Genomic DNA, 12492 nt, shown 5'->3' on the forward strand with positions numbered 1-12492 from the left:
AGGTTGGCAGGAAGCTGCAGTCTCGGGCTCCCACTGGTGCATGGTACAGCATCCCCACCCCCTGCAGGGGCTTCCCCACCGTCTCCTGCAGCTACATTCTGATTTGCCTGGGGAAGGAGAAATATCCCCAGCCACACCACCATGGAAGACACTGGGGGGGCTGGGGGAAGGTGGGGAGACTGAATGTCATCATTAGCCCTGCAAAAAGAGCATCCACTTCACCTGCCAGCCTTGCTCAGGGGAGCAGGGGAAGAGAGGCGCCAGGGGTTGTAAATAATTCTATCTGCCGAGCCTAGAAAGGGATTCGAGCCACGTGCACACCCCACCAGTGTCTCTGTGGGAGCCGTGGAGATATTCTGAGCTTTCTCCAAGCATTGCAAGGGCCTTGAAGGAGCGGGCCCAGGAGAGAGGGCATCTCCTCTCTAAAGTCCCTCTGCCTAAAGACAGTAGCTCCCTCCTCCATCTGTGACTACCCACCAGGACCTGGGTATGCCTGTGCAGTGGGGGTAGGGGAGATGGGGGGCTCTACCCAGGATGGAATCCCAAGGCTTTGCATCAACAGAGACACAGCTTCAGGCAAGTGAGAGAGGGGAGACAGGCATAGCAGGACTGATCTCACTGTGTACGCCCGTGTGAGGGACAGTGACACCTGTCTCTGCCTCCCAAGAACCTCACAGCCACTCCTTCAGTCACTCTGCGTTCTGATGCTGGTGTAAATCCAACCGTGTAAGGACTTTTTAGTGTCACAGGGTACGTACGTTCCAGGGCCACAGAGGACATGCAGTCTTGGGCCCAGACCTCTGGTGGCTTTGCGGAAGGCCACAGACTGGCGAGTTCTGGGCAGCAACTTCCTACCTACCTCCTGGTTGAGGGACAAGGCACCTCCCCTGGGCCTTCTTCATCAGCAGACAAGGCAAACCCTGGGTCCTATACCAGCTTTCCCAGACTGCCTTGCTGATAAACAAACCCAGGGCTGACTCGCTAAATCCGTTCCAAAACGGGAGAGCCAAAGGGCAAGACAGGGTGATCCTTGCCAAGATAGCAGATACAGAAAGCCTGATGCTGCTATGCTAACCCCGCGCCCAACAAGTCTCTTTGCCACCCTGGGGCACTGGGAAAGAAAGCTCTTGGCTAGGTGTCCATACCTTCAGAAAAAAAATAAAAGCCAGATCCGTTGGAAATTATTTTTTAAAATAGGAACAGGAGGTTTTAATCAAAGAGGAGAGAGGAATTCCTTTTGGGTAATGGCCCACTGGTAGCACTTCCTAAAGTAATGAGGTTTCAGTGTCCAACAATAAAACGTGATCTATTCAGAACGAAGGGAGTAAAACTCCCGAGATAATTTTTTGGATGATTTTCAGATGCCTGAGAGGTGTTTCAGGTTTGGTCCATTAAGCCGACCCACAGAGGTGGCTGTCAAGGGCCTGCTGGGGATGCTCAGGGAGGGGCTGGAAAGACAGCATCCAAATGAGAGACTCCAAGGACTATGGACCAGTCTTCATAGAGCCTCAGCCCCACCAGAGGACTCCACAACCAACCCCAGCATATCCCGCTTTCCTGCCTCAGCATCAGCCACATGTGGCCTGGAGCTCGCCACACCAGAAAACCCAACACCACCACGCCCAACTCGACCAAGTAGAGATATCAGCGTATCTAGGAGTTCAGTCACTAATTCACAAACCCTGTGGTGGACAACTGCTTTGTACCATAGATTCTGATGGTTCCCAGAATATCATGCACACCACTGGGCTGCTGCAAGGAGCACAGAAGAATCCTGTCTTGGCGAGCCCACATCCAGTGGCACACTAAAATGGCTGCTCCCAGGGCATCAAGAACATTCTACTCCTCTTGTTTTCACACATTCCTCCACCCTTTCTTGGGCAGTCTCTTCTCTCCCGACCCCATCCACAGACCACAAAGCCTCCAGCATGCTGTCCCTACAGCAAGTACAGACACTTGCCTTTTACCTGCATGCACAAGTCTGAGAGGCAGACGATCCCTGGAGAAGTGGGATCTCATGTGTCTTAGTCAGGGATTCTATTCCTGCACAAGCATCATGACCAAGAAGCAAGTTGGGGAGGAAAGGGTTTATTCAGCTTACACTTTCCACATTGCTGTTCATCACCAAAGGAAGTCAGGACTGGAACTCAACCAGGTCAGGAAGCAGGAGCTGATGCAGAGGCCATGGAGGGATGTTCCTTACTGGCTTGCTTTCCCTGGCTTGCTCATCTTGCTTTCTTATAGAACCCAGGACCACCAGTCTAGGGGATAGCACCACCCACAATGGACCCTCCTACCCTTGATCACTAATTGAGAAATGCCTTGCAGCTGGATCTCATGGAGGCATTTCCTCAAGGGAGGCTCCTTTCTCTGTGATAACGTCAGCCTGTGTCAAGTTGACACAGAACCAGCCAGTACACCATCCCCTTCTCCCTGTGGCTGTGTAGCCCTGTGACAGTCAGCTCTCTGTGGATGCCTGCTTATGAATGATCGGATGGATCCAGACTTGTTCTGATGGTGAGCACTGGCCATGGAGACCAGGTTCAAGATCCAAGTGGACAGTTCCGCCTAGCTGTGGGGACACGCCTGGCTCTTCTGGATCATGTTTCCTCCGGAAGCTGCCAGGTACTGGGCTACACATCCATTCTGGACTTTAAGTTTCAGTGGCATTGTGATGGGTATCTTCTGGTCCTGGGTGTGGCTAATTCCCTGAGACTCTCCAGCTTGCCGTGATTCTGAAACACCCCTCGTCTGTCTGGTGGCCGTGGCTCTGCCACAGTCTAAGCTTGGATAGAGCCGCTGGTCCATTATACACCGGAGGAGGTGCGTGTACCCACACCAGGCCCAAAACAGACCTGCCAATCTCAGAGCTCAGGTCCTTCTGAGGGTTCTCGAGGCAACCACATGCTTCGTGGTTCCAATGTCACCCACCCTGTAACACATCACTCCCCACCAGCAGCCAAACCACCTACTTTAAAAACTGCCATGATCCAAAGCCGGAGACAGCCTAAAGGGAAGGATTAAGTGAAGTTCGGCTAATGGATGATAGTCTACAAAAGGTCACCCCCAGATCATCACCCCATTTATTATTTATTAACAACCTCGGAGACGTGTGTGTCACAGCAGCTGTCCAGGAATGGGGAAATGATAAAGTCATATTTTATAGCTGGAGGCCTCTTAAAGGTGTTTAACAAAGAGCTTACCAAGTGATTTCAAGGGGTTACAAAATAATTTATTAAGAAGTCACCGTAGCCAAACATTAAAAAAGGTATTAATCACCAAGAGAGATGGATGCAAGAAAAACAGCCCAGTACATGTCCTGGGTGACACAGAGTAAGTACCACATCCTGCTGATGTAGCACTTGGATGGGACAAGGGTGGTATCCACATCCCGCAGGCCCCGACCTGCTAGCACTTCGGCACAGGACATTTTCTCCCTAACCCTCCTCTCTGAAGAGCTTGCTTGACTGAGCAGGTAAGCAAAAACAGTCGTAACTCTCCAGTAACCACCTTGTCTACCCACGTGAGCCCCCGACGTTACCCAGGACCAGGAACTCTCCCCACACCAATCTACTCCACCCAAGTCCAGAAGCACTGTCATAGACCATTAACTACCCACACCCACCTCTCCTTCCCAATGCTATCCGTGACTCTGCTCGTGCCACCTACTGTATGTCACAGCTGCCAACTCAACTCTCCCCAGGTTTTAAGAGAAATGCTCACACTTGCAAGATAGGACTCACGCCAGCTACCATAGTATGTGGCTGTGATGTAAAGCAGGTAGCTGACCCCTGTGTGGCTCCCAGGAGGACACTGGGCATTTGTAGCTTTGGGTATCTGCTTGCAAGAGGCAAGCATTGAGAAGTCTCAGGCTGGTTTCTTAGAACACAGATTATGGCTTGCATGTTTGAGGAATATTAAACGCCTAGAGGGCAGATATCAGAAATTCTTCCTCAAAGAGCAGCCAAGACTGAGAGCAGCCCCAGGGCTTGGGGAATCATGAGAGATACAGTCAGAGTGGAAAGGGAACAAAGGATCAAAGATGATTAATATACATGGACCCAGCTTGAAGGCAACCTGGTACAACTAACCAGGCAGGAGAAGATGGTCCCCACCAGGGGCGTCACCGCTCCAAATTTCTCCAACTAGCAGCAACGCCTCTCTTGCATAAGAAATTGATTGTCACACATAAAAGTTTAATGTACCCCCAGCCTTTCAGGTTAATATTTATTGCATGGGATGAGATTCACTTTGACTTTTTAAAAAGTCAAGCTGTAGAAAAGTCACCAGGTGGCTAGATCCACAGACCCAAGTCCCCATTTCTCCCCCACAGGCAGTCACAGAAGGCCTTGAAGCAAAAGGACATGCCTCCTGAGTGATCTGGGTTTCTCAGGTCTCACCTCTTGACTGGGCCAGCTCGGTCAAGTGTCTTCTACAAGGCTACACCACCACCACCACCACCACCACCACCACCACCACCACCACCACCACCACCCTGCAGAAGCTTTGGCTAGCTATATCCCTTCCCCAAAGAACTTTCTAGATGTGGTAGCTGGGGACCAAATCTGTCCTATTTGAACCCCCAGCCCACCAGGCCCAAGTTAAAAGTTGAGCGGCCTCACCAAATGAATGAATGCATATGGTCTAAGACGAGTGTGAAAGCTCTCGATGAGGAGGGACGCCAAATTGCAAACATACTGTGTCTCTGCGATGGCTAATACTGTCACCTCACAGGATCTAGAGTCACAGAAGAGACGAGCCTCTGGGAGTGCTGTGAAGGCTTAGTCTTGATTAGTCTATGTGGAATGGGAAGACCCATTCACTCTAAGTGTCAGTTGTGCCTTCCCTGCTGTTCCACAGGCTGAGGTCCTGGGTGCACAGAAAGGTGAAAGCAAGCTGAACCCCAGTGTCCGTTCCTCTGCTTCCTGTTCCCGTTGCCACGCCTTCCCACCATAACGGATCCTGTCGCTTGAAACAGAGAACCCATATAACCTCTTCCTCCTTCCTCGGGCTGCCACTGCCAGGTGTTCCGAGACAGTAACGAAGACACCAGACACACTCCTTTCTATCCACAGACTCGACTCCCTGGCTGGATCGGCGGGCGGAGAGCCAAACTTGGCTTCCATGATGAAAGAAATTGAAAGAGTTGGAAGAAAACTCCAGAACCTCACCCCTCACACCTCGCCTATCTTCCAGGGGCAAATCCCATTAGCATTGGCTGAGCACAGGCTGATTTATGTGCTGCGGAAAACGACCCCATTAAGGTTGGTAGTAAAGTCCCTTCAGCCACAGCGTACTGCACCCTGCCTGCCAAGTGGCTGCAGACAGGGGCGGGGGAGCAAAAGACCTCTCTCTCTCATCTCCCTTCTTCACGTGTAGAGATTCCTCAAGCTCTGGTCAACCAAGCACTGTCCACCGCCTGGCTAGGCCCAGGGAATGTGTGGCAGACGGGGCAGGATGCAAAGGGACTCACACAAAAGCCATGAGAATCCATTGTGTTCCCAGCACAGGGTAGTAACCCAGGCTGGCTGTCATCTTGCTAGGTCCCAGATCAGCCCTCTGGGTGGGGATGTTTTCCCAGTTTGCAAGCAGGAAATGGAGCCTGGGAGAATACAAGCCACCTGACCCAGGTCCTGGTGAGTGGGGGTGGGGGAATGGTGGACTGAGATACCTTGCTTCACACCAACGCACAGGCCATCCTCTCAGCTCATCTGACACAGTGACCCAGGGAACATATCTGTGGAGGAAATGGCCTCCAGGCGTGCCTGAGGTGGAAGTCCCAGTGACACATGGACAGAGCTTGTCTGCAACCTTTGCCTTTCCCAAGATTCCCATGCTGAAATCTTGAGCCCCTAAGTCTCAGACTGTGACCTTTGGAGATGGGGGTCTTATAGAGGTTATCAAGTTAAAATGAGGTATCAAGGTGGACCCAGGTCCAATATAGTGCATAGCCTGTGTCTACACACACACACACACACACACATGCATGCATGCGCTAGCCCTGGCCTGTGTCTAATATGGTCACGAGTTTTTATTTCCTGCCGGTCATGCTTCCACCCTGCCCTCTTGCCTCTTAGGGCTTTTGTCTAAGAATCCAAGCAAGAGCCTGGGCAAGGACGCTGAATAAACTGTCGCAAGTAGGCCCAGAGCGCTCTCCCTTGGAGATCAACCACCACACCTCTGACATAGTGGTGCACAAACGTGTCATGTCACGGCTAAAGACAAGTTGCAAACAGAGAGTGGATTATTTCTAAGGAAAGACTTGGGGAAGAGGTGTGATGTGGCTGGAAACTGAAGAATCTTGGGATTTCTGGGAGTTAGGAGGGGTGGAGGGAGACTGTCTATGTCAGTGGTGATGGTGGGAAGCCCAGCAGAGGGACCCAAGCAGAAGTTGGGCCTGCCAGACACCTATATCTGGCATAAGAAAGAGGACAAGATGGCTTCCCACTGGCCCTGGTGTCGTCAGCATCTCAATGAAAAGGCTTCAAGGGGTACCACAAGCATGCAGCCTGGGAAGAGCAAACAAGCCCAGAGAGGACACCTCTGAAAGCAGGTTCCACCCGATGTCCTTTATACAGCCGTTGTGGACAGACAAGTCTCCACACATTTTCTGGATGCGAGCTTCCTGTTCCTCTGTTTGCCTCACAGGCTGCTAAAAGGTGAGAGTTTAATAGCCAACGCCATCAGACCACAGGGCCCTTGTGTCGACAGCACGTCCTCGGCCTATGTCCCAGTTGTTAATGTTAGTCACACATAAAGGGGTTGGGGATACAAAGCCAGAGTCACTTGTACTTTCAATAAATACTGTGTGTCACTGTAAGAAGGTCCCATCAATCAGACTCCAAAGTCTCATTTGGTCTGGATACAGCCACTGCCTTAACCACGTGCTCATCGGGTCATGTGATCACGGAAGAAAAAAAACCCCCGCAGGCTTGGCTAGCTCTCGGAGGGGCGGTGGAAAAGCGGAGCTTGGTATCCCAGTGGCCCTGGAAGGAGGGGACGGAAACCCTGCCCACTCTAAACGTGGGCTACCTAAGTATGAGGACATCAGTAAAAAACACAAACACTGTAAAACGCCACCAAGCAGCCGAGAAGTTTATTTCTCATCATGAGAAACAGGACACACTCGGACTCCTCCTGAAATAATGAAGTCCATTTTTAACGTCTGCTTCCGTGACTTCCAGATAATAGGCGAATTTACCCCGAGGCCACAGCCTGTTATCAAGGCAGGGCATTTAGCTACAGATTCAGCAAAGCAACCCAAGGGTCCCATGTCCCCAACATGGTGAATGAAAGTGAGGACTTGGGTTATCTCTCCTGTCTGCTAGTCATAGCCTGTTAAAAGGACCCTGCCCCTTTCTCCTATAGCATATCCCTGAGGCAGGCCTCCCAGCCTGGTTATGGGACTTCTTATCCAACAGCAATCAGTGGCACACACAAGGCACAGGAGCCAGAACCCCTGAGCACCACCTGGAAGCCAGGCCATGAAAAGAATACCTTCCCATCTACCTCACGGGTGCCACCCCCTATCCTGCCCACCCCGGACTTCTTCCTCCAAACACACATTGGCCTTTAAAGGCACACATTGTTGATGACACTTGCTGCTTTAAAGACATTTTTAAAAAAATGTATTCATATGGTTGTGTGTGTGTGTGTGTGTGTGTGTGTGTGTGTGTGTGTGTGGTGTGTGCGTGCCTGAAGAATGTATAGAGCCTTCGGAGCTGGATTTACAGGGTAATGTGAGCTGCTCCACGTGGCTGCTGGGAACCAACATTGGGTTCCATGGAAGAACAGCAATGGCTCATAATGGCTCAGCCATCTCTTCAGCCCCCACCTGCCTGTTTAAAAATAAAAGCAAATGAGCAGACAAACTGGAATCATTTTCCCAGACTTCCTGGACCCTTTCTTTGTTAAGTAGCTTTATTCTTTAAGATGTTTATTTATATGTATTCATACTTGCATGCAAGTGTGTTAGTGGGTGGGTGCCTGTGGAGGCCAGAAGAGGGCATTTGATTTTACAAAACCATATTTATAGGTAATAGCAAACCTCCCAGTGTTAGCCCAGCAAGTGCTCTTAACCTTCACCTCAAGTCCAAGAAAAACGGTTTTTGGGGGGCAAGCAGTCTAGTTTAGAGTACTGTTCACCCATTCCCTCCTCCTCATCTCTACCTCCCTTACACCTATAGAGGGGAAGGGCTATGGCCTGAGACCTCCCTCACACCAGCTGTGCTTATAAACGAGGAAATGGGGTTTCAGAGAGGTCCAGTCACTACTTGAGAGGGCAGCATCAGGACTTAAGACCTGAGCAGCCTGGCAGCCCCTGTTCTTCATCAGGAGCTCTAGATGGCCCCTCATGGTGCCCCACAGGACAGACCTGGGAAGGGAAGCTTGGTTCTGCTTCCCTGGCAACTGCCACTTCCTATATTGGGGGGAGGAAGGTCAGAGAAGGGGAGAGAAGAGCTGGGCATGTTCTCTCCTTCTTGGAGAAGAGAGACCTCTCCAGAAATTTCCTGAGGCAAGAACTTGTACTTATGGCCTTCAGCCGGACCCAGGACACCAGCATGATGGGATTCCTGAGAACAGGGCTTCAAAAACGCACTTCTGGAAAGGTCATGGGAAGAGGGGAACAAAAGGGGCTCACAGTTGGGTACTGTGTGGATGGCCATAGTTCCGACACCCATCAAATCTTCACTGACATTGTAAGGCAGAGAATGTACCTACCTAAGCCGAGAGAAGGGAACAGAAGCCCACATAAGTGAGGTGTCCTTGGTCACCGTCAGGGATTGGAGGACTCAGGATCTGCATCTGTGTCTAAGGACTCCAAAGTCCCTGGGGGTGTATAGTCCTTCATTTTAAATTTTTACTTGCTTTATTTTGTGACAGGATCTCATGTAGCCCAAGCTAGCCTCAAGCGTCTCCTCTAACTCCTCTCGCTCCAGTTTATGTGTTGTTGGCAACTGAGCAAGCTTTCGCATGCTACGCAAGCACGCTACCAACAGAGTTACAGCCCCAGCCCTAAAGTCTCCATACTTGACCAGTGTCCTACCTCCATTAACAGCAATGGCCTGGAATAAAGCACCTCTGGTCCCTACAGAGCTGAGCCCCAACATGTTAGAAGGTATCTGTGGCCAAGTGGACCTGGTCTTGCCAAACTGGAGCAGGAGTGTTGGGCAGCGTGGGAAGCATAGAGTATGGCTAGAGACAGCAAGCCTGAATACTCAACAGGAGTCCTGGCTGGCTAGAGCCAAGGGAATGGGAGGGAATGAGATGCAGGCTTGCTTGGGTAGAGAGGAATCTGCTTGCAGGAGTTTTAGTGGGATTTCTAGCTAGAGGAAGAGCCACTGGGGTGCTTTAAGGAGGGGGTACTTATGACACTGTGACTGGAGAATGGGTGGAGACTCGGCAATGGTGGACGCAGACAAGTTTGGGTGTATTTGGGGGTGGGGATGTTGGGGCTGGCTGAGCCAGCAAATGAAGAAGGCAGGGAAGAAAGATCCAGGTGTCCCTGACATTCTTGACAGATGGGACAGTGGGTATGGAAGATGGTATGGTTGGTGGAGGTTTAGATGGAGTTTGCATTTGCCTCTTTTAGGTCTGGGATATCTCGCAGGCACCCAGGTGGAGAGTCCCAGAAAGTGTCAGAGACCTGGGGCTGAGATATAAATGGGGACTGTAGACAGAGATTCAACAGTGGGGATTCCTTACAGTGGGGACAAGCTGATTCCAACCTCGTCTACAGGCAATTGATTGCACAATCATGATCTCTGTCACCAGTGACTGGGTAGGTCAGAAGTCTAGCTGTGCATGTAGCCAAATTCACTCCTGACTTATGCAGACTGGTGAGGCCCCTGCTATTTTCTGTCTCTGTGCATCCACCCTCGTTTGGGATGGTGATGCCTAATGTCCCATATCGAGCCTGGAACCTACAGACACCTAAGAGTACTTGTGATTATTTGGCAAGACGGCCATCCCTGGCTGAACAGAGTCTCTCTGGACCCTCCTCTCTGTTTCTGGGTGAGGTAGGCTCACTGTAAGCCACGAGATCTTTCTGTGTCAGGCTTCTCACCCCAGATGGGGCCTTGCCAAGAGTCCTGGGCCCAGCCAGGAAGAAAGTAGGACTAACTACCAAGTGAGAAACTAGGAAGTCCTCAGCTCTGAGCTGGAGCCAGCCTCAGCTCAAGCTGAGCCCCACATTACTCCCCAGCACCCAAAGGAACTTCCATGGGCCAGAGTTGCTGGGCTGAAACCCGAGGCCTAGCAGGTATGTGACCTATTGTAATTTACCTTAAAATGTCTTTCTTGGGAGAGTATCTCCGGGCGGGTGGTAAAGGATACTCCCTAGACAGGAAGCCAGTGAGGACATCATTCAGACACCTGCATATACCCCCTGGATACTGTGTCTCTGTTAGTGACAAGGCTGGAGCTCAGACGGTCACAAAGTTGGATACTGTGTCTCTGTTAGTAACAAGGCTGGAGAATCTGGGACCTTGGTGACATCATGACCAAGAGTCTTTGGTGGGCACGGGCCACAGGGTCTTCTCAATTTTTCTTTTTTGGGGAGCACACAGCACACAGAGTGACCAGATCTCCTAGATGACTCAGCAGTGGCTTGAAAGGACCTAGTGTCAGGATGGACAGCCCTCACTGGGCACAGAGCACAGCTTCCATATGACACAGGACCCCTTCCCTTCTTCCTGCACCTCTGCTCTCCCAGTTTACCCCCATCCTCCTTCCCACCCTTAGCCACAGTGACTTCCATCATGGCTGCAGCGAGCTGGTACTTTCCTGATGTTTCAAATTCCTACCCTTCTATTTCCTGGTTTATAGTGGTGGCACTGAAAACAGGGACATGCCACTCTGCTCTTTGTTTATATAAAAACTCATGCACGCTGCTCTTAGTGCGGCTGTCCTCATGGTCAGGTGAAGTTTATTATTTGGTAATAATAATGCCCTGTTTATATTTGCCATAAATGTCAGGCCCAAATAACAGGCTGCAATCTATCCCACAACGCTGGGATTTATGAACAGCTCCAAATGCAGAGGCAAAGGCTCCATGTGACCACTGCCCCCTGAAAGCCCCTGATGGGTCCCACCCCTGTGAGACAGGGAGGCAAGGGGTTGAAGCTCTGCATAGGAACTGGAGCGTACTTCCCAGGTCAGGTCAGGTAGGTCAGGTCAGGTCAGGTCAGGTCAGGTCAGGTCAGGTTCTGGGTTCGTCCGTGTGCATTGTTCTTGCTCAGCAATCCTCCACTGAGGCTGGGCTCAGCCCCACTCAGGCTGAAGATATCACATGCTGTCCTTGACCTGCAGAAGACGTGTGTGTGTGTGTGTGTGTGTGTGTGTGTGTGTATGTAGGGGACTCGGCTCCTTTGCTGTTTGGCTCAGGAGGCTCTGCTATCATGCCGTGTGCTGCTCCTCTTTGTTTTGGGGCCTTGCGTAGCACTCAGACTACAAAGTGACCCTGTCTGTCCTCAATCCCCAGGGAAAGTAATCATTGCTCAGCTGCAGGACCCATGTTTGCAAAAGCAAGCAGCCACTGAGACTCATCTCCTCCAGAGGCAATATAAACTTTGATGTGTGGCCCAATCTCTGTCAAGTTCTAGGCGCCACATGTGACCCTGTCTCCACTATGTCAAAGATTCTCAAAACACTGAGATGTGCCATGGAAAAAAAATGACTAGGGGACCACAGTGTGTGCAGAAGGAGGGAGCTCCACTCTTGGGGTCCTGGAGGTCCCCACTAACAGCTGCTGGAGTAGAGCAGTGGCCTATTGGGGACCCTGCCAGCCTGAGCTGACGTGGGCTTAGGTAAAGCAGATTTGTGTCTGGACGCAGGAGAAACTCCTCATTACCTGAGGTAGTTTTTAAAAAAGGCATTTGTGTGTGTGGCTGGAGAACCCTGGAGAATAGAGACATATCTGAGACACTCCATAGGCTGAGCCCACATGTGTATGCATGTGCACTTATGTATATGCACACGTGTGTGCACATACATGTGTGTGTATGTGTGTGTGTGTGTGTGCGTGCACGTGCATGTGTAGTAAGATGTTGGCAGCCAGACCACTCCTAGCAGGGAGCTCCCCTCCTAGAGTTTGGGCCAGAGCCTCACCCTAGATCATGGACCCATCATGGGGCTCAAACTTGTATAAGGGCCCCTTCTATCCTCAGCTCTGCTCAAATTAGACCCAAACTGCAACTCTACCAACAGCAGTCACCTGGTCGCTTCTCTCAGTTAAACCCGAGGAGAAGTGATGGCTTCCTGACCTGTCTTTAGATGCTCAGTAGACATGGCTCCTTGGGCCACCTTGAACAGAAGGCTCAAATATGCCTGCCTTCACTACTGTTACAAGGTGACCTGTGACCTACACACACACACACACACACACACACACACACACGTTGTCCGAGTTCAAGCTTCAGTGTCTGTGGAAATCTGGTGTTTGCAGATGATCAAACTGTAACGAGGTCATTAGCGTCGGCTCCAATTCAATAT

Source organism: Mus caroli, chromosome 4 (assembly GCF_900094665.2).
Source record: "Mus caroli chromosome 4, CAROLI_EIJ_v1.1, whole genome shotgun sequence".
Lineage (NCBI taxonomy): Eukaryota > Metazoa > Chordata > Mammalia > Rodentia > Muridae > Mus > Mus caroli.